Source organism: Rhea americana, unplaced genomic scaffold (genome assembly GCF_003343005.1).
Source record: "Rhea americana isolate MKP2758 unplaced genomic scaffold, rheAme1 scaffold_35, whole genome shotgun sequence".
NCBI lineage: Eukaryota > Metazoa > Chordata > Aves > Rheiformes > Rheidae > Rhea > Rhea americana.
In genome coordinates, this window is record NW_028186479.1 from 4,347,263 (window position 1) to 4,369,096 (window position 21,834).

Genomic DNA, 21,834 nt, shown 5'->3' on the forward strand with positions numbered 1-21,834 from the left:
AAAAAAAAAAAAAAAAAGTTAAGTGCCACACTTTGCTCTAGGGGCACTCAGATGGTTTTGTTACATAGGTAGYAACATATCTATTACTGTGATTATATAATTTTGTTTCATGTAGTATCATTAGGAATTTGAATTATATTACTGTTGACTATGTTAATAAGTAAGAGTAAAATGTGAGCCTCTCTGAAAAAATTGCTTTTGTGGCTTTGTTTTGAGATTTCCTAGAGCTTTTAAACATTGGAAATCCTTACTTTAGTTCAGTTTTTATTGTTAGTGATTTTTATGATGAATGGGTTCAATACTACAGAAGGTGGAAAGGAATATAAGATCCCAAAATGGATAGACTGTTCAGGGCTACAGGAAAGTCTTTGAAAACAGAGTGAAAAGAGCCCAAACCTCAAATTTAACATACGGCGTCTTCCAAAGAGGATTCTTTTGAAGAAGCCGCTTTAACAAAGATCATTGCACGCTTGTGGTGATCTCTGGAGACCAAATCAGGAATGGGTCAGCATTGCGCTGGGTGCTGTAGACACAAAGAGTGAGAGACAGTCTCTGTCCTAAAACTCTTACAGTTCAATTTTGCAAGATGGGTAAAAAGAGGAAGGAATAATGTTATCCCATTTATGATGAGGCATAGAGATTAGATATTTACTGTACTTCAAAAGTAAATTACTGTGAAAATGGAACTGAAGAAATGATTTCCCAAGTCTTGGTTCATTAGCCAGATAACAACCCATTTTGCTACAGTAATGAGCAAGATTGTAATGAGAGATACTAGCTCTGATGAAGGGAAACACAGCTCCTGAATGTCTTGTTGCTGTGATTTGAAAGACAGGAGTACCATTCCCAATCCTCCTGTGGGTTTCCTGGGCAATTTAAAGCCTTGCTTCTCACTTTCTGCCCTGTAAGAAGGAGACAATGATCTTGGAGTGAAAAATGCTATATAGTGGACCAGTAACTGTTTTTTGTATGTAATCTAAGTTTTCCTATTATTCCTTTTGCTATATCATCAAWTTTTTTTTTTAAGTCTAGGAGATGAAAAAGTAACCACAGACATTGAGGAAGAAAGGATCAGGCAAAAGGGCAACACATAGTGAAAGTCAGTTGCTTCTTCCAGCAAAGTCAATGGGAGAACTTCATCTGACTTCCTTGAGAGCCGTTGCAACTCCAGAATGGCAAAAGGAATTGCACAGTAGGAAGGGAAATCTAAGGTATCCTCTCTCTGCTGATCCTTGATGTTGGGAAAGGAGGAACCATCGATACAGTCAATCCTGACAATAAAACTCCTGAGGTAAGTACTTGGAATCTGAGATTAAAAAGAAAAAAAAAAGTGTGTGGGGGGAGCCTTGTTGGGTTTTATGCTATCAAGAAGCAATGTGGGGGGCTAAATTATTTTTATTTTTATTTATTTTTATTTTTTAAGTAGAAGGGAGTAGGTTACCATTACATGATGCCAGGAGCAGGGACTTTAAGAAAAATATTGGTGTCATGAGAAGTGGCAGTGCTGCTCTTCACGTGATCTTTTCTGGTCCTCATCATCAGAATACAACAAATCCAACCCTCAAAGCATCTGTGGGGGGAGTGTGCAGTTGGTGATCCCTATGTCTGGCAGCCTGCTGAATTTATAGCATAAGCCCCTTTATACTTGATGGGTTTAGTGCAACCCTGCCTTACACTGCTATTTAAAGCRCAGCCACAGAAGAAACAGATTGAAAAAACAAACTTGATTTAAGAAAGGAAAAAAAGTTTCCCCTTTAGTATCCTCCTATCAAAGTGTGCAGCTGACATGATACATTTTTTTGAGTAAGGCTAACATTAGGTATTGTTTGCAATGGAGAGAAAAGGAACAGCTTTTCTTACCATCCTTTATACTGTAAAATAACTTTTTTCTCTAGACTGTCTGTATTTTGTGAAGCTTCTGTCTGGCCTGGTTGGAGGCTTAGTCTCTCATTTTATGCCTGAATACAGAGATGTCAGCAATAAGTTACTTATTTGTGCAAAAACTCTGTCCCCTGCTGCATTAAGTACCATTTGACTCAAAGAATGAACAATGTTTGGGGTTTTGTTCACAAGATGGCACTAGCTGCTAACTAGTGCTGCCTTTCTTTTAACTCTAGCACTGAAGTGTTGTCCAAACCTTTAAACCTAATGGCTGGTAAGGGGTATAKAGAGAGAGCACAGCTAGAATCTTTTCTTAAATGCAGTTAAGTCTTCTTTTTGCCCACTTTACTTTCTTCAAGATGCAAGAATTAAACAAAAGGTTATTTAAAGAAAATATAGCTGMGTGTTAGAGTTGTTATTTAGAGGGAATTATCTTAGCACAGTCTTGAGGGAGAGTAAGGTGAAATCCTATCACTGTTAATGGCAGCTAGCATCCTAATTGCTTCTCCCCACATGACAACAATTTGCTGCATTGACAACTTGTAGCTTGTTTCTGTTTGATTTGATTTCCATTATACTGTTATTTTAGATAACTGTACTGATTTAAGAAATTTGCAGTTCTCCAAGCTTCCCAATATAGTGCCTTAACACAGTATTTTTTCTAATCCCTCAAAAATGTTAGACATATCATTTGAACTGCTCTTGTTTTCTTCTCACTTCTTTTGTTTTGTAGATGAGCTACTCTCCAGYAGGGCAGCCATTCAGGCAGAGCTACATAGGATGTACGTAATGAGAGAGAGAGTCTCTCTTCTGTTAAGTACTATGTTGAATTCAGCTGTAGTTTAGTTTGCCATTTTATATTCTTTCCTATTCTRGTAGCCCCCATTTTGTCTCCTGCAAACCCTCCTCACTTCAAGGGAAAGAGGAATAATAGAGTAAAATGACATTTACCTCTTGCTGGCTTTATGTCTGACTTAAACACTGTGTGTTTATTATAATCTGTTGCCAGGCAGCACTAATAAGTACATGTGAAACAGTCTTGACTGCATTTTATGCAACAATAATTCTTCTAGATATTAAATATTTGCATTATTTAAATGCTAGTGCAGAAACCTGTTTGTAATAAGCAGCTCTTCCTCAGGCTTTGCTTATGCTTCCTGTTTCTTTATTTAGGACGAGCTTGTATTTGCTTCTTGCACAAATGAGTGGGATTCACCACCCCAAAATAAGGAGCTCAATGACAAGGCTTCTTAGAGTGAAATTTATCACTAAGAAAAGCACAGACACTGTAACCTCGATACTTCCTTCCCAGCGACTGGATGAGAAACAGGAATGGAGCAGACTGAGAGCTACYTTTCTCTGCTTTTGGGGATAGTGGTGAATAGAATTAACTGGCATGTCGAGCACAGGAGAAGCATTGCAAAGGACTCTTGCCACAGGCATCCTCTTCAGGTACACTTGCTTCTGGCTCTCTCTCCAAGCCACATGCCTATCTAGTAGGTCTTCCTATGGATTTCCTTGCTCAGAGCTTCCTTATTTATTAACAAGRATCTGACCCTACAAAATGCTGAATGTTACCATCAGTTTCTACTGACTTTCATGGAGGAAATACAGCATCTCACAGGCCTTGAGATGTTTTGAGAAAAGATTACTTGGGGCAGGTTTGAGGAGCTGCAAGRCTGTTTATGTGTGACTATTAAAAATGCAGAATGAGAGTTCTGAGCGTTGTAAATATTTTTCTTTATCCTCAGACCATCAAATTTTGTCCTGATTTCCACTGTGTGGAAGTAGCATCTGACCTATCAAACAGTCAGTGATCAGAAAGAAAACATGTCAGTGAAAGATTCACGCAGCCTGAGAGTGCCACGGATCAGAGACAAAGCCAGCTGAGAGGGTGCTGGTGTAGTTGGGCAGGGATAGAGGTCTTTCTCCTTTACACAGGCTGTTGGGGGTGTCGCAGAGCCATGGGTCTGTGAAGCTTCTCTATTTGGATCAGGACTACATTCGGCCTTGGCATGTCTTTTCAGCAATGAAGCAGGGATGTTCAGTGGTACCCTGCACTGTRGTGTTTCTTGCTGGCAGGTTGGCCTGTGCCAGATCTGCTGCTCTTCCAGCACTCTCCAGCACCAGTCAGGACAGCAGCAGGACTCCGACAATTTTTAATCTGGGCATCATTTTCTTCTAGTCAGTGCTTTGCTCAGCTCCCAGATTTATGGCCTCTTCTTTTCTGCCATACTCCTTGCTTGAAAGTGGGAACAAAAAGCATCCAGAGCAGACGGAGGCCTTCAGAGTGGCTGTTCGTATTGTTTTTGCCTACCACTACTTCACTAGCTGCGCTCCCCTCCCCACGGAAGTTGAATGGGAGCATGCCTGTTCAGTGTTGTAGCTAATCAGTGGTCACAGCTGCTTCTGAGCCTCTGCTGGAGCGCTGTACCCCTAAGATACTGTGGCAAAAGCAGTTGGAATTGGATGCTGTGCTATGCAATGACTCACGTTATGCCAGGCTAAGCAATTAGGACTCGTCCACCAAATAAAGCACACAGTGGCCAGGCTTCCTGGCTGTGAATGACTATGGTACAGCAGATGGTACGTGGAGTGTTATGGACTAAGAAAATATTCTGAGTGGGGAAAATGGCACCATTAAAAATACCACTGCAGCTGACATTCTCTGGAAATGCAGAGGCCAAGTGAAGAAGCCTTTTTGTGCAGCTTTGCAGTCGCTCTCTGCTGACAAGGGGTAACAGCAAAAAGGAAGACAGTTAAGAGACTTTTGTTTCTGGAAATGGGCCATTCTGAAGTACTTGATGTCTTTCAGAATTCTGTGGCATGATGTGGATCACAGAAAGATAAGAGGAAGGGTATTTTGTTTTTGATCTGGGAATACAAAAAGAAAGTGAAAACTGAGAAACCAATTTTTCCATCTGTGGGAGTTAACATAGTCCCTGATGAGTTGCCATATGCTAATTGGGATCTAAGGCAAAGCAATCAGAGAAAGATTATTAGATAATACAAAACTGAGATAGATTAATTATGATTTGTAAATCAGAGAACACCTAGATGAGTTTACAAAATTTATGAAGAATGAACAAGTGTTCACTACTGTGGATGTACTAGAAATGCAAACTACAGTAATACAAATAAAGAGATCAGGGGCAGAAAAGCATGCCAGAGCTCAGAACTGGATTCTGAGGGAACAAAATGTGGCTCCGCGCAGACCGTGGCAGACAGTGCGAGCCAAGACAATGCAGCGTTTGAAAAAGGACGCAAGAGCAGCTGTGGGTGGTAGTTGCTAAYGCCAGCAGTGGGTAGAGCAGGCACGTGGAGGATGGTGAGCACACCAAAAGGAATGCTTCAGGGGAACAGTGGATAACACTGCAGCCAAAGGTACCTATACTAATCTTGCTTATAGCAAGCAGGACTTGTATTAGCTGTGAGTTGGCCACTGGGGCACAAACTGACATACCACCAAAAATCAACATCGAAGTAGTGCTGATAAGGCCAAAGAGAAACAGATATGATTCAAAGCGTAAGTGATGATAAGAGATGTGAACTAAGTATCTTGATACGTTGTGAGTTGGCGCTATTACAACTTGCTGAGACGTGGGACAGGATGTGGAGGACAGTAACTGTTACTGGAATTTGGGACTTACTAAGTCATTAGTCCCTTCATGTGGACATACTCATTAGAAAGGCATGGGCCAAAAATGATTTTAAAAAGAATTTGGAGAAGTTTCCACAAACCAGGAATCTTTCTAACACAATATCAAACAGAGACACTCAAGTTGTCCCATAATTCACCCCCTTAGGAAATTTCTCCTTTCCCTAAGGCTGAAGTTCAGAGAAAAACAGGCAGATTCATTGCACTGAAAACCACAAAATCAACAGGAAAGTTAGCAGAATAGATACTAATTTGCTCATTATTGTAGGAGAAGGTAAAAACTTAGAATCATCCACTTCATATATGGAACTCAAAAGAATTTAATAAGCATATAGAAAGGGAGAGTTTTTCTGTGGCCCAGAGGAATGAAGACAGCTTGGAGATGGCCAGTGTTTTGCTTAAGCTTGGTGCAGCAGCAAGGTTCTGAAAGACACACTTAAAAACAACACTTACACGTATTTAAACCTCTCCATTCCTGTGACGGTGCTTCTCAGGTTGTAGCTAAGCTGTGGGACTCAGCCCAGCACCCTAGCCCCAGAATGGCTGAATACTGGGTAAGCCTATTTGTGCATCATTTTCCCTCTTTTCTCCTTAAACCCTAGGTTTTGTTAGAAAGAAACATGGTTGCATAGGCAGGAAGGGAGTTAGAAGGGCCTCCATAGATACTCCTATGTGGATATATTGTGGAGCGTATCAGCCCTGATAGTCTTATGTTGCCATTTGGGATTTCCTGGCACTCAAGGGGTTTTACTGAAAAATGCGAAGCATAATAAATGGTAAGAGGAGTAAGGCAAAGGAGAGCTGCCTTGGGAGCCTGGGTTATTGCTTGGGGTCTCTCCTTTGGTCGAAGGCAACTGTGGGATAGACATTTTATTAAATTAACTGACACAAGCTGAGTGATCAGGCCAGTGCAGCATGTGGCTGCTGCTGAGTGTGGGCTGTGCACAGCTGGGAAGGGAAAGAGCTGTGTGCTGCATCTTTTGGGAGGGTCTTCTGCAGAGTCCCACATCGTGCAGGTTTAGGTGACTGCACGAGGCCAACTCCTCTGCCCACTTGGCTCAGAGTGACTTCTAACCCGGGAAACTGAGTCCTAAAGCAAGTCACCTCCTATCTAGCCCTTTTCCCCTTCTCCATAATGCCCTTCTTTCTAATTCTCCTTGTTCCTAGCAATTTCACTTGTCTGGCTTCTTTCTCCTCATAGTGATACAAGCTACCATATAAGTAGAATTTGCTATTTGTGTGTGTGTATTTCCTTCTTCCTTCCAAGTTTTATTGTCTTTAAATTACAAATGTTTGGGGGCATGTTTGCCTACCTGTATGTCTCTGTGGTACCGCAAACWGTGGAACCCAAATTTGGACTGAATCTACCATGTCTTAATCACATCAGTTCTTATTTATCATTTATAGAAGACAAGCTCTACTGGCAAATGTTCTGGCAAGAACAGTGCCTCTGATGGTCCAAACTGCAGCTGTGCTGAGGCCTTACTTGCAAAGAGGATGTGCTGGAGGAAATGACTTTATACTCTTCATAGTGTTATTTACTCTTTTTTATATCCTTATTCAATGTATCTTTGTTTTTTATTTTAATTGCTCCTTTTTCTATTAAGCACTAAAAAGCATATTGACAATTCAAATTATTTTTCCTTTATGAGCTGTAACAGCCTTCTCTGGCTCCTCCTTACACTGACTATTGAGTTCAAATAGTTTCATGTTGCTCTTCATGAACAGATATACAGTGTATGTCATCCACTCACTTCTCTTCAGCCATTTGGTCCCATCTCAGTGAGCTCTTCGGCTGCTGATCCTAAATTGCATTAATTGAACTGTGAGCCTACATGTAATGTAGCCTGGCTTGGAAAGTTCCACAGAAAGAGAAAATCTCATTTGTTGTAAGCTTATGTTGTAATTTTTTTTCAGCCAAACAGCCAAGGGCCCGTGCCTTTCTGTTCTCCAGTTTTGCGACATGGCCTGTTCAGAAAGTAGAGGTGAGGGGAAGAGCAGTCCAGCTGAAGAAAGGAAATGAGAAGTCTGCCACCTCATTAGTACGAGCTCTAGCTGTTTGGAAAAACAGAGAAACCTATTTGAATTAGTGGCTCCTGTATATACGAGAAGAGGCACACAGGCTCATGGGCTTCTCCTGTGGCTCCAAAAAAGTTGTAAGCAGCAGAGGAAGGTGTCTTGGGGAGGAGGGAGGGTTAATTACCTCTTAGAGACTTGCTGCATCAGGCTGCAGGAGGAGGAGGAGAGTCATAAATATTGTAGGTTGTAGATACAAAGTGTGAAGAGATGTTGAAGGGGTTGGAGAGGCTGCTCTTCAGGTGAGGATCCTTGCTTATAACATGAATACAGACAAAAGATCACGGCAGTGCAAGATCATACAAGTGCTGCCCATGCTCTAAGGGGTCTGTATTGTTGCAACCAGTGCAAATCCCACTGTTAGAGTTAGCTCCCAGAGTTAGCTCTTGCTTGACTAACTAAAAACTGGCCCGCTAACTGATGGTAGCCCCTTCTGCACTCACACTTTTTTTTCAAAAACCTTTAATAGCAGCTCTTGTTCCTTGAGGAAGGAAGGACTGGGCAGCAAGGAGCAATGGACCAGGTTCTCCAGCAGACACACACTGCTGAGTGTGTGTCCCACTGAGACTCACTAGGGCCAACTGGCTGCTGACTGGTGCTGTCCTGTGAGGAGCTGGGCAGGGAGGCAGTGCTAGGTTAAGCAGCCCTGGAGGAACTGTCCTGGTTGCTCTGGTAAGGGCACATGGAAAAGATTGGAGGGAGGCAGGCTCTGATTTTCCTGGAGGCTGGAGTTTCTTGGCTGTGTCTGCTTKTTTTTGGCTCCGTGGTTCTCCACGTTCTCGAGCAGGAGTGCAGCCTGGGCGTCTGAGCATGCTGAGAGCTGCAGGCAATGAGAGAYGACCCCTGAGCTCTTTTTTCCCAGGCAGCATCTCTAACTGGCTGAAGACACTCACTGAAAGGTACCAGATGGTAGCATGAGGCTCAAACTCTGTATAAATGAGGAGGACTGCCTGCTCCGCAAGACTTGACTTTAGCTCTCAGGAAAGCTCTCACTTTCTTGCCCTGATTTTCTTGTGTCCCCCTAAAAAATGTTGTTCATCTGGCCTTAAAGTAGGGAATAAATGTGCTACAAGCAAAACAAAAATGCGCTTTGGAGACTCTTAAAGGAGAAAATAAGCAAGGTGTTTAAAAGCCCCTGCCTGTGCAAATAAGGCTTAATGTGTACCCGCAGCTCTCTGCTGTCTTTCCAGTGTGTTACCCACGCTCATGTGTGGGGTGAGGTTTTTTATTTGTTTGTCTGTTTTTTCCCTTCTTGGAGCTCGAGCTGTCAGGACTGTTGCATTACAAACTCGGTTCTCCTTATTAGAAGTGCAGTCTAAGTTCCCAGCCGTTTGAGTTATAGAGCTTGAAACAATGGCATAAATACTAGAAGATAATAATAATAATAAAAAAAAAAAAAAAAAAAAAACAGGTTTTGCTTTAAATCTCTTCTTCAAGTTGTTTTGTGGGAAGGAGGAGGATTTGACCTACAGAGCTAGCTATACTGTGCAGAAGCTGCAAAATTCCCATCCTCTACCTACAGTTCTTACAGATGAAGARATAGGAGATGATGTGCTAAGTTACCTGGAGTGGGTGGGGCAAACCTATCTGTGATCTGTTGATTTAAAAATTACTGGATTTTTGTATTTTTTWAAAAATATTTCACCGAATTGTGTCATATTTAAAGTGTATCCATCTTTCATCTTCACAGTTTTTAAAGGTATCCTAGATATAATGCCAGAAATATATTTTGGAACCGATACTGTGGACAAGAATGCATGTATTTAATGATTGCTAGTGTTCACAGGTTAGGGATCTAAGTCAGTAGGTGTGTTAGAAACACCTAGAAGAGAGATCTGCTCATCTGAGAAACCCCACAGGACTGTAGGCTCYGAAGAGAACTGAGTGGCAGATAAAAGCAATCGGAGTCTTTTGAATTCTCACTGATTTTCTTTGTTGCTTGTCAGGCTTTGGGTAAAACAGCTGAGACCTTTTTAATGCATCTTTTTGAAAGAACAGTTCATTGTAAAACTTGAATTTTCTCTCTTTCCCTGCATTTATTTCCCTGCTCTGGGGCCTGCAGGTGTTTCTCTGCTGTTTCTGTGCATGCTGGCATTTCAATCTTCCTTTTCAGAGCTGGAGGCAGGGGCGGCAGCAGCAGCCTACCTGTTGGTAGGCACATGCCGAGYGCTGGAGGAGGCATCTGGCAGCTCACACAGTTGCTTCCACCTGTTTTGAAACAGGCAGTGGGGATGGCTGTAGCCAACAGCCCTCCAGTTAGACCATGGGGATTTGTGAAAATACTAAATTGAAGTGTCTGACTGCAAAGTATGTTTTATTAGGAAAGGATTTTGGTGCACTTATTAAGTTGTTCTCATGTAAAGAACGCTTGTATTTCTGAGAATAACCTTTCTTTAGGTAGTTTAAAAGAAACATCCTACTGTTCCTGTCCAAGCAGTTTCTCATTGTAACCTATAGAACAGAGGTTTTTTAGAAAAAGAATTTCTGTCTTCCTACTGCATAYAAGAATCACTGTTTTGTATTGTGGAAAAACAGCCTGTAAATATATAACTTCTGAAGGCTGAAAGTTTATCTCTTGCATAAGAAAATAAATTCAGGTCAGGAGTCCAAATTTCAAGGTTTCCTTTATGTGCATTTCTCTGTAAAATGTAAGCTTAGGATYGTGGAGAAGTGGAGGATATGGACTAATAACTGTCCAAAGGAGACTTCTGAGCCCTGAATTTGGCATTCATCATCAAATGTCCGAGTTCCTGAAATTTTGTTTATTTTTAAGCCACTTATTTACTGTTTGTAGTTAAATTATCATGAAACTAGGAAACATTAGCCACATGTCTGTGTTCAGAGTGGTTCCATCAAAGCCTGATTGTAGTAATTTAAAAATCAGATCTTGTAAGTGAAGTCTGTAGTATCTGCTCTTATCAGGATAAAAAGCAGCGCTCTATTTCTGAAGAGGAMTTGATCTAACTATGCACAGTTGGATACCAGTTAGGATGTATTAATGCAATGTGTTTCTTACAGAAGAGGGTGTGAGATGCAGACTGTACCCATTATGTATTTTAGGTAGAGATCCTGTTTTCTCTGGAACAGCTGCAGTTGTTGTAACCCAGTGTGAATGCAGTCATTCACGTAAAAGACGCGTAGGATATTGCTGTTTCCTGTATGGAATAAGGTCAGATCCTGTACATCCCATAGGAGACTTAGGTATTTGAGTCTCAGGTGCGCTCTGCTGTGTTGCCTTCACCTGCAAGCTCACCTGCAACTGGGGCAGATGAGAGACTRCAGCGTTGTGATGTTGCTGGGGTAGTGCTGGGAGCCCGGGGGAGCTGTTGCTGGAAGGTGATTTTTTGCCAGGTGCTTTGTACCATGGCCCTTCCTCCACCCTGTGTTTGGAGCCATCCGTGTGACCTGCCACATGATGCAGCCAGGGAGGCTTTGCAGGTTGGARTGAAAGAAGGTGGGAAAGGTCTTCTCCTTCCTGTCTGTGCGCTTAGACAGGCAAGCAGCCTGCGGTGTATTAGCGGCTCTCCTATTAGTGTTGTCCACGGTCATGCCCCTACCCATGGGAAAACAAAAGGGAGTTTGAGCTAACTTAGTCCTTCTCCCAGGCCTCTGTGTCCATACAAAGAGGGTCGTACTACGTTATATCCTGATTTTTGCATGTAGGAGGTCGTTAGTAAACCCCTTGCTACTGTATGGTAACATCATCCCCACCTCTGGCAAGGCTATGGCAGTTCCCTGCTCTCCACAAGCGGCCCAGGGGAGGTAATGCTGCACCCTGGCTCTCTGCGGCTCTTCTGGGCTGCCCTGCGCCCCAGCTCAGCACGCTGGCCCAGCGCTTCGGCTAGGGAAGTGGCACGGCTGCCTTGAACCCGGTGGAGCTCTGCTAATGTATGTGAGCAGCGGATATTACTCGTTACTCTCAGCATTCCTGGGGTGGGGGGTGATACATGTCCAGATGCTATTACTGTAGGCAGTGGATAAAAAAACACAGTTCTGTCCTTAATCTGCATCTCTGTAATGCTGTGGTGGTGGTGGKGGGGGAAAGGTGAAGAACCATCTTGCCTCCTCTCGCTTCTGCTGGTATTTACTTACGGATGTGACAAGCTGTCATTTTCTAGTTTGTGTGAAAAGTGACACTTAATCTCCCTTCCCCCTACTCCAGCCTTGCCAGCATATTTGCTGCATGCAGATACAGATTTGTGTTCATTTCCCTAGCAGATGTCACGGTGATTCAATGAAGAATGTGCTTGGGGACATGATTATAATTGAACTGTTCTCAAGGAAGCGGAGATGAATGTATTGCTGTTTTCCGCTTCTGTTATAATACTAGAGCTTTGCATTTCAGATCCTTGATTTGGAGCTTTAACTTCCCGTTTTGCATTAAAAGGAAGCAATACTTGCAACTTCAGAAGTTCTGCAAGACCAAATATAAGTAACAAAAGTATCTGATCTGAAAAAATAACCTATGTCTATGCTGACTGCTACAGCTAGACTCCGAATGTCCACACAGTGGCACATAGTGTTTCTAACATGTTTTATACAAGGCTGGATGAGATACACTGATGTAGCACTGTGAATTCAGGATGGTGCTTCCTATGTGTTACAGGTGTGTAGGAACTGCTTTTATGTTCAGTGCTACAGTGAGTTGATAATCGTTTGGTATTTAGATGTAAAAAAAGTGTCTATGAGTTATTATATATCTTATTGTTATTTAAAATAAGGCTTRTTTAAAAAGCAGGCTCCCATCACTCTGAATTTACTGACAGTGCCTACTTTGTTCTTTCACTTCTTCATCCAATTTACAAGGAAAAATCTCTCTCTGCTGAGGACGTGCCTCACGAAGGTTTGGCATTCTTGTGGTGATAACCCAGGGGCACTACTTCCTCCTTCAGAAATACAAGTTAATTATATAACTGCTGCAAAATGAAACGGGAGTCTAAGTGAAAAAGAAAAGGTAATTATTTAGTTGCTGACATCGCTTCTGCTGTGCCATTGTTTAGAGCTGTGTAATCCGTGTGTGCTGCTGTGATACCCGGTCTCCAGCAGCGCCTATATATTACAGGAGTTCCCAACTGCCTGCTATTTTCTGCCATTACAAGTAGATGCTTACATAGAAATATGACTGCAGCTGGCTCTTGCCCAGCCTTCTGGGTGCTTGTGGAAATACCCCTCCTTTAATARTGTTAGTGGGGATTGCCACCTTCAGCCGTTTCCATATCCTCAGCACAAAGGAAATGCTGTTTCCTGCCTTTGGAGGATTACATAGCATTAAAGCAGCCCTGTCTGTGAAGATTAGTACATTGCTGTACAGTTGTTTTTTCTCTGCTGCCCCCCGTGAAGAAGCGATTGCTCCAAGGGGTGCGTCGAGGGGAGCGCCGTATTGCAGGCTGCCCGGCGTCTGCTTTGTTCTCTTGCTCTCTCAGCAAAACGCCGGCTCCTGAAAATCAATTTCCTCTCCTGCTGTCTGCRCGGGGTGTTCCTGTTCTTGGCTCCCACCGTGTATCCCCGGCACTGTGCAGTGGCAACCGGAGGGCTGACGGCACCGCTGCAGCTGCTGCTGCSCTGGGACTCGGTCTCCGATCTACTGCCTAGGACTGGAGATCAGCACGGATGCCAGGCTGACCAAGAGCAACTTTCATCCTTGTGTGGCAGGACTGCACTTGCGCTGTTGACTGCGGTTTTGCTTGGGAAATCTTGCAGACAATCTCGGATTGGAGAAATGTGGTCCTCAGTTTGCAGTGATCTGTGTTCATCTGCATGTTAATGAAGGACAACCTCTCAGGCTCCCCATGGTCCTCTCAGGCCGGATTTTCCGGAGGGGTGAAGCATGCTCCCTTAGCTCTTCCTGCTGCTTTGGAGCTCACTCCTGGAACATGCACTRCCTCTTACAGCTGGGAAATGGCCTGTCTGCACATTAGAGCTGGAAAACGAGTGGCGTTCTGGTACGGTCACTGGCTGAGAATAAGGGAACTGTCACCTTGCCTCTTTGTGTCAGTGGAGCAGTGAAAGCAGTGAATGGCCTTTGGGGACAGGAAGGGCAGCAGCTTTTGAATCCAGTCATTTGAGGCCGTTGTTAACCTGGCACATACCAAATTTAGGCCCTCTGGATTGCTAGGGTGGGAGTACATTAAAAAAAAAAAAAAAAAAAAATTACGTCCAGCAGCTGGCTTGTGGAGACTCCGAAGGTGAAATACCTCAGTTCTGACTCTATGATCTCTTATTCAGCAGGATTGCCACAGCACATACTGTAAAACCGCCCCCTCACTGGATTTCAGTGAAAAAGAAGTCACAGTACCACATTCTAGGCTTTCCTAGGGTTAAGCAGTCATTCTGGGGCAAGGAAAGGCTCGTGAGGGTCAACAGCCTCTAGACTGTACCACAGGAATCCTCTGGTCTCTGCAACAGGCAAGGAAACATGTCCCCAAGGTGTGAGTTAAAATCATGTAGCTACAGATTTGGACAAATGCTTCTGTTGAGCCATAGCTAATGGAACAGGTTATATATAAATATACAAAATCTCTCTGTAAAAAAATTTATCACCATAGCAAGAATTACTCTTTTTCTTTTTTGGTATTTATATAACTTCTGCTATGGAAATCTTAGGTTTTTTAAGGACTGTGAAGTAAGGCAAAGCTGTCAAGTAGGTAATTTGAGTTCAAAATGAGAAAAGGCCTTTTGCAGAACTGGAGGAATGGAGCAAGGATGAATGATACCAAAAAAGGAGAGTTTAGAGCACAGGTTAAATTAGAACAAAAAAAAGCAACTCTTGGGTTCCACATTTGAAATTTGTCATTGGTTCTCATCTGACTGCCTTTCTGCAGTCATTTAACCTCTTCATATTTTCATGGATTTGCCTGAAAAGTAGACATAATAATACTAGTATAGGTCTTCTCTTAGTCTCCTACCCAGAGTATTACTTCTGTTAGCATTCTCTGGTGAAGCAGCTGCTTTTACCGTTGAGGAGAGACCATAGCTAGCCTGGTCTTGAAAAGCAATTTTTATTGGTTTATTGAATTAATACTTATAAACCTAGCTTGAGAACTTATCTGCATCTGCTGGTAAGAGAAAATTCTGAAGTGGTTCTGCTAATAGGGAAACCACAGACACATGCAGCATATGCTTTTGATCTGGTTAATTGTAAAGGTTTGGACTTGTGCCTGTAGAGCTCTTCAGCTGATGGGTGGTTGGGCGGGGGAGGTCTGAACTACTCAGTGCCACAGAACTCTGAAGACCCTTTCTCCCCTTGCTCTTACATATCTGTGCTCTGCTTCTCAGACACACCTCAATTTGCAGAGGCAATAGAGTATTCCTTAATCCTCAGGAATCCCCAAAGCAGTGGGCAGTTTTGCATCAATTTTTGCAAAATTTGTACCTTGGCTTCTTGCTGCTGTCTCTGTTCCTCTCTTCTCCAGCAGCCTCTGCTTTATACATTTGGGGATTTTTCCAAGAGTTGCATCAGCAGCAAAGCACTGGATGGGTGAGGTGCCTATTTATTTATATATAACCTGTGAGGTGCCTGTGGGGAAGGACTGGTGAGAGACAGGATGGGTAAAGATCAGTCTGGGAACTGCAATGCTGAGAGAGTACTACCAGGGCTGCATGTTGTTGGTGGAAAGTTGGCATATGAGGAAGCAAATGAGAAATGGGGTGGAAAGAGAAATGGAAGAAAAAAATCTGCTGAAGAGAGYGAGCAGCAAATTCTGCCTTTGGGAGAGGGATTTCCAGAATGTGAAATTTGGAGGTTGGAAGAGGAGGAAAGAGAGAGAAAGAGACCTTACCTGTGAGGGAAAGGACAGAAGCAATGGTTTAAATGATACTGGAAAGGGTAGAAAGAGGAGGAATGTTAAAAGAGCTTGTAAATAGATTGAATCTGGATGGTGAGGTAGTAGAGATGCCAGAACTGAGGAAGTGGCAAAAATGAGAGGGAGAGACTGTGTCAACATTGCAATCCAAAAGTGTTCAGCTCTTGGAGATGTGAGGCACTGGGTCACATCCTGCTGGCGGCACGGTGGTGGCAGCGAGGCTTCATAACCCACCTGGTGTTACTGATTCTGGATCTGGGCAGGATTCACAGCCTTGGGCTTGGTAAGTGAGGGGGAAGTGCATGGATGTGGCACTCACCTTTGGGTTGTGGCATGGGCGGAAAGGTGGAGAGGGAATGCATGTAATCGTTGCTTCTTATCCTGGTATATGAAGTTAGGTGCTAAAACAGGCTCTACCTCACTCCTACACACAATGTGCTTGATTGCTTGATTTTTATGTAACGGGAAGCTCTGAAAAGTGTGATTCTGTCAGATAGTGGGTGGAGGACAGAAAATCTAACTATTAATGGGAGGCAAGGAGGGAGAGGTTCCTTGTGTACAGGAGACATGTCACCTTTGCAAAGCTGATACAGACTTTTTTATCTGAATATTTTAATGAGCTATGGATTTCCATATGTATCTGGAAGGAGACATTTGAAATGTAGACTCTTAAGGTGTTGCAGGCATCAAGCTCAAATTTGTTCAACTGACAACTGTTCCTTTAACTAGATACTTGATGAGCTCCTATTTTTTGGCACAAGGTAAACGGGCTACTAGGAGCCTGGTAAGCAAGCAAAGAGAAAGATAGAAAAAAACATTTGCTATTTCTCCTATCACTGATTAGGGGTCAGCCAAATGTGATTAGGAAGCAGAGAGACTGTGCAAAGATCTTTCGTGATACCTTGCTAATTAGGCTTGGCTGTGGAAGGGCCTGTGCCCGTTCCTCTGCTTCCTGGCTGCCTCCCTGTTGGCTGTCAGTCTGTCTCCACAGCTCGGAGGCAGGAGCTCCCATTTGGTTGTTAGGCCTCGTCTCTTCTTTCTCTAGATAYAGGCCTGGGTTCTGCCTTTTCTCTTAGCATTGTGGTTGGCTGTGRTGATATTGAGGCCCCAAATCTCTCTGCCTTTCTGTAGCTATCTGGTCTACTCAGTCCCTCATACTCGTTTTTGAGCGTTCCTCTTTCTCAGTGTCTTTCTGGGATATCTTGTGCTTGAACTGTTCTTGCTGCTTCCCTCTATCTAATTAGTTACCACCTCTTAGAAGTASGAAACCAAAGGGAAAGCTTCCCTGGATGGATGTTGCTTAAGTGGATGCTTTGAGATCCTCTGATGAAAAGTGTTCTTCAGGCTTTGATTGTTAACAGCCTGTGTTCAGCAGCTTCAGATGGGATATTGGGAATTTCYGGTCTGGTAGCAGTATTCCTGAGAAGTGAAGGCTGTAGTCAGAGCACTTTTGGTGGCCACAATGTTGCCGTTGCACAAGGCCCTGTTCCATCCTGCACACGCTGGTGCACGCTCACAGCATTGCTTGCAGGAGGCTCCTCGATGGTGGCAGGTGCACGCAAGCGGAGCAAGTTTCACACCATGCTTCCCAGGAGTGTTCCTCCTGGCCGGAGACATGAAGAGTCCCTTCCTGCTAAACTGGAAAACTCCCCTGCGCTGAATGGGTGCAGCAGCAGCAGCAAYGGGAAGGGCTATGGAAAATGTTCGAGGCTCTCACCAAAACACACAGTCCCATGAATGCTCTGAACCTGACCCACCTACCTGGAATATCTCATTTGCCATTACATATGCTGCGAGTTGCAGGGACCTTCTGTGTTTATYTATCAGTGCCGATATTTGATGTCCTGAGCAGTTTAGTTTGGTGGCAAGAGACTAGTGGGGAGGGGGCATACTCTAAAAGTCACCAATGAGATACCTACTAATATAATAAAATAGCCATGGATATGGGATCAGTGTGAACATTAAGCAAACAAAGACCCGGAAAAATGAGATACTCTTGCACATGGCTAGTGTTATTYGGGAATTATAGGTGATTCTTTAAATAGATTTTTTTATGTGGTTTATATAAATGTCTAAGTGTAAAGAATAGATGATGAGAGCAGATGTGTTTGTGCTGAATAGCAGTGATGTGTCTGCACCACTGCCGAAGCATTACTGGATTATCAGGCTGGATAGAAAAGAATGCCTCTTGCATCTCATTTTGCCTCTCTCCAGGCAGCACTTCTTGTCTGAAGCCTTATTTGGGGTACAAACTAACGCCTTTGCATTTAATCCTATTCCTGTTGAAACTCATGGGAGACTMCTATTGAGTAAAGCAGGCAGCTGGGATCAGGATGGGTAGAGTCAACACAAAAAAGGTGCAGTATGGAGTTTCCCCTGTTCAGATGTCATGCATTACAGGGGAGATCTCCCTTCTTGTTCAGCAAGAGATCTGAGGAAAAACCTCTCAGTTTTTTTTTTCTGTTACTTCCTAAAAGCACAGAGGCAGCACACTGTTTCTTGGGCAGAAAGGCAGCAGCACTGCTCTGCTGTTCTGCAGAAGCAGCGTTGTTGTACTGAGGGTTTCCAGTGGGAAATTCCCCACCGCCCACCTTGCCACAGCAAGGGCGGCGTGGAGGAGAAGAAAATCTCATGATGCTGGTGAGTCTCTCGCAGTAAAACAACAACAAAAGGGGGAATCCGTCAAGCTGTTAGTCATGCACTCTATATACTGTAGTATATGTGAATATGTATATAGAAAAATATACTGTGTGCTATTTGTTATATAAAGCGTAGATAACAGGTTTCAGAATAATAAAAGAAGTAGCTCTTGGTATACATCGATGTAAATCCAGTAGAAATTGGCCCAGCAGGTAATTTTGCTAATAATGCTTTTATTTAGTTTTTAAGAAAGATGTTAAGATTACTGTGGTTAGAAAKTAGAATGGTACCTCCTTAAATAAGCCTCCTTTCTTTGTAGCCCTGTGAAGCCTGGAGGGTATCTTTAATCAGCTTTAAATGTGATTATTAAAAGGAAGGGAGATTAAAGGATATTTGGGGAAATAGTTTTTTGTCCAAGTACATTCCTTGTAGGTGGGGAAGTCTACTATTATTTATACCACAGGTGCTCAGACCCATTAATGTGKCCTTGTGTGCACTGTTTGAATGCAAGTTCATAAGGCGATGGCATCGTATAAACTGGTGTAAAAAAAGAGTAATTGATTTTTGGCACTTCCTAAAATGCAGAGCACAAATGTGCCACAACCATTTTGAGTATGGAAGCATGAAAATTTGCTTGAGAAATAAGCAAGAGGAAGTTTTGATTCTGACCACTTTTCGATGTTTAATACTCTGCATGTGTATCCTGCGTGCAGAGTATTTAAAATGATCCATAAAGGTTGTCCTTATCTTCAAAAACAGGTATGTGCCTAGCCTCTTATCAGTGAGGTTAAGACAGGGAGGACCAGATCTTCAAACATACTGTGATTGTGGATGAAATCCTACTTAGTGCTTAAAAATGTTTGGGATATGTGCAATGTATTTCTGAAAGGCAGGAGAGCATATGGGGTTTGAGTGTTGATAGAGTAATATCTTTGCTGCAGCTTGGAAGCGAGAGAGATGGTGGCTTTGCCTTTAAATGAGAAGCTCCTGGTTGAAACTAATTTTTGGTGTAATATTGCAAAAGTCAGTGTACTAAAATGGCCTGCAGGATGACTTTAGTGTTACAGAAACTCCTTAGAGGATTTTATTCTCATAAATGTATTTATGGGGCCGTATTTTCTACACACTATTTTTTTAGGATTGGGCTGTTTCTACTTCTCTGTGTTTATTTGATGGTTAGTTATTTAAGACAAAATTGTAATAGTATTTGAATATTTGAGGCTAACCGGGAGTGCTCTAGCGTATAATCAACACAAGCTGAAGAATTTTCAGAGCAGAAGTATTTTTSCACTCCCCTTGGGAAAAAAAGAGATGCAGAGTTCCTAAGTAAAGCTGTGTCTCAGCCAGTTTGCACCACAGAGTTTTCCGTGAGCTGCAAATATGTCTTCAGTAATCAAATATGTTTTAATTAATCCCAAAGCTCTGCTCAGTATGATATTCGTGGTCAAAAAGAGGACATAGCAGAACTTGTGTCTAAGGAAGGAGATGCAGCTTTGATTTGTATTTCAGGTTTTTGCCTCCAGTGCTTGGGTGAAAGCAAGCTTTTAGGGCAAGTATGAGCAGAAATTGGAATGCAAGACTAGATTTAAAAGCAAACAAACAAACTCCCCTATTCCCTAAAAAGTATTCAAAATCTAACTTATCAAATATGTAAAATTGCACTATCCATTCACTTGTATTTTTCCCCTGAATTTACTACAGTCATTCGTATGTATCCCCAAGTGGCTACACACTGATCACTAATGCATACTTCTTCCAGACAATTTTGTTTAAAATGCAACTTTTTAGTTCCCTAATGTCTATTCAAAAGAGGTAATACTAATCTGCAAAATATCCTCTAGAATGGAGAGGGAAATTCTTCTCTGTACCCCTCCTTGAGAGTGCAAAAGTTTCCCTCTTTCCCCTACCAAATTTTGTGTGTACGCWGGGGATTTCTATGGGACAAAAAAATGGGGCTGTCCAGCAAATTCCCATGCAAGTAATACTGGAACAGCATATCTTGGCCAGAGCATCACTGTTATCCACGAGTTTCTGCGCTTCAGGATCTTGCATTAATGATAAAGCTTGTACCGCAAATGGCTGCTGTCATGTAGCAACACAAATGTTGTGCAGCATGATTTAACTGAGTGCCAGAGTAGCTCGGACGACTGCTCTCCCAGCGCCGGCACCTCTCCCTCCGCTTTTCAGATGGACTGTACAGTCTGYAGCATAACTGCGGTCGAGCTGCAGCCCGGCCTGGCGCGTCTGTGCTGCTTCGCAACCGCTCCGGAGCCCCATTAGCTGTTTCCTCCTGCCTTAATTGCACAGTGCTTGGTATTCAAATATTGAATGCTTGAACCAGGGTTTTGAAATATTGATATAACAGAAAGCACAGACTGTCTCGGTCGAACCTCRGGCAAGCTTTACTCAGCTGCTTCCCGGGTGCGTGGGACCTGCGGGGAAGCAGAAAGGGCAGTACAACGRTGTCTCTTTCTCTGCTGGGGGTAGGGAGGTTTCTGGCTGTTTATAGATCGTGTAGGAGATTTGCTGTGATGAGATGACTCATGAGTTGGTGAAGGCAATACCCAAATGCCATCATCTGTAATTTACTCCTTGTGCCATACCAAGTTAAGCAGAACATGAAGCCTCCTTACGTGCTGTTCCCTGGATGCTCCTGGAGTTCTGCTTCTCTTTGCATGTSATGGCAGTTTCAGCCAAAACTTTCATGGAGAACAGAAAAGACTGAGCATAAAAATAATAGTTTTGAGTCTTCTAGTGATCTTCATGGGTACTGAATGCTTCACCTTTCTCTTTTCCTTAAAATACCTCTTGAAGGTGCTTTCTGTTTATGGGTTATGTAATGCATGTAGTGATAAATTTATGACTTGTGCATTCTTCAGTGAATTATTTTTCTGTTTAAATTTTTCTGATGTATTGCTTTTATATAAGTGGTGTGTGCAGCCTTGGGGCTGCATTTGAGATTTGAGAGCCTTGGGGAAGGGGACTGTGTACTCATACTGCCTCTTGCACGGAGCTGAGCTGYGTGCAGGCAGCTCTCCCAACGCGCTAGCTCTGCAGCACGAATGTGGAAAGGAACAGCTTGCTCAGGCGTGATGGTGGCRGATTGATGAATTTGGCTTGAGCTTTTTTTGAGCTGTGACAGTCACCTGGACTGTCATGTTGTCTCAAACATTGCCAGTCCGTCAGTGGGTGCATGGGCTATGCAGGAGCATTTCCCTACTCCTGAGCAGCAGGCAGCCCTCTGTGCAACGTTGCAGCGGGTGAGACCTTACGGGTGTAGAAGAAGGTGTCAAAGCTACAGCTGCAGGTTGCCGTAGCCTTGTTTTCTGSAAAGAAAAGCAGTTGCCCACATTAGCTCTTCCATGCGGTTTTGGGGGCCCTTTTAGGATGGTTAGAGCTTTGGATGTTCGACCACCACAGTCTAGGTGTGACCCACAGCACAGAGGGGATGAGACTCCCTGGAGCTTGGGAGAACTGGATCCCAACCGTGCCACCGTTAGCTGGGGGTAATATATTTATGTATTCTCAGTGCTTCCTGCAAGAAGTTCCGCAAGGACACGGCTTTACTATGTCTTTTTTTCCCCAGCACCGAACAGATAAAATAGCTGCTTGCTCGGCTGCCACGCAGCAGAAATCGGGCTGAATTAAAAAGAATAAGAGAAAGCGCAACCGCGCACCCCGCACCGGCCCCGCCACCGCGGAGAGGGGGCGTGGCCCCTGGGGGCGTGGCCGGGGCGTGGCCCGTGGGGGCGTGGCCCGTGGGGGGGCGTGGCCGGG

The 21,834-nt window shown here is 43.4% G+C and overlaps 1 protein-coding gene and 1 long non-coding RNA gene across 2 annotated transcripts in view; both read left to right on the forward strand.

The window, feature by feature from the left end:
- LOC146591997 (uncharacterized) overlaps positions 1-3,533 on the forward strand; it is an 8,573-nt gene extending 5,040 nt beyond the window's left edge. The window contains exons 2-4 of the long non-coding RNA XR_014896686.1: positions 1,033-1,291; positions 2,615-2,663; positions 3,055-3,533. This is a non-coding gene — a long non-coding RNA (uncharacterized LOC146591997). The remainder of the gene's footprint in view (positions 1-1,032; positions 1,292-2,614; positions 2,664-3,054) is intronic.
- SH3BP5 (SH3 domain binding protein 5) overlaps positions 1-21,834 on the forward strand; it is an 86,493-nt gene that overhangs the window by 14,225 nt on the left and 50,434 nt on the right. The window lies entirely within an intron of this gene.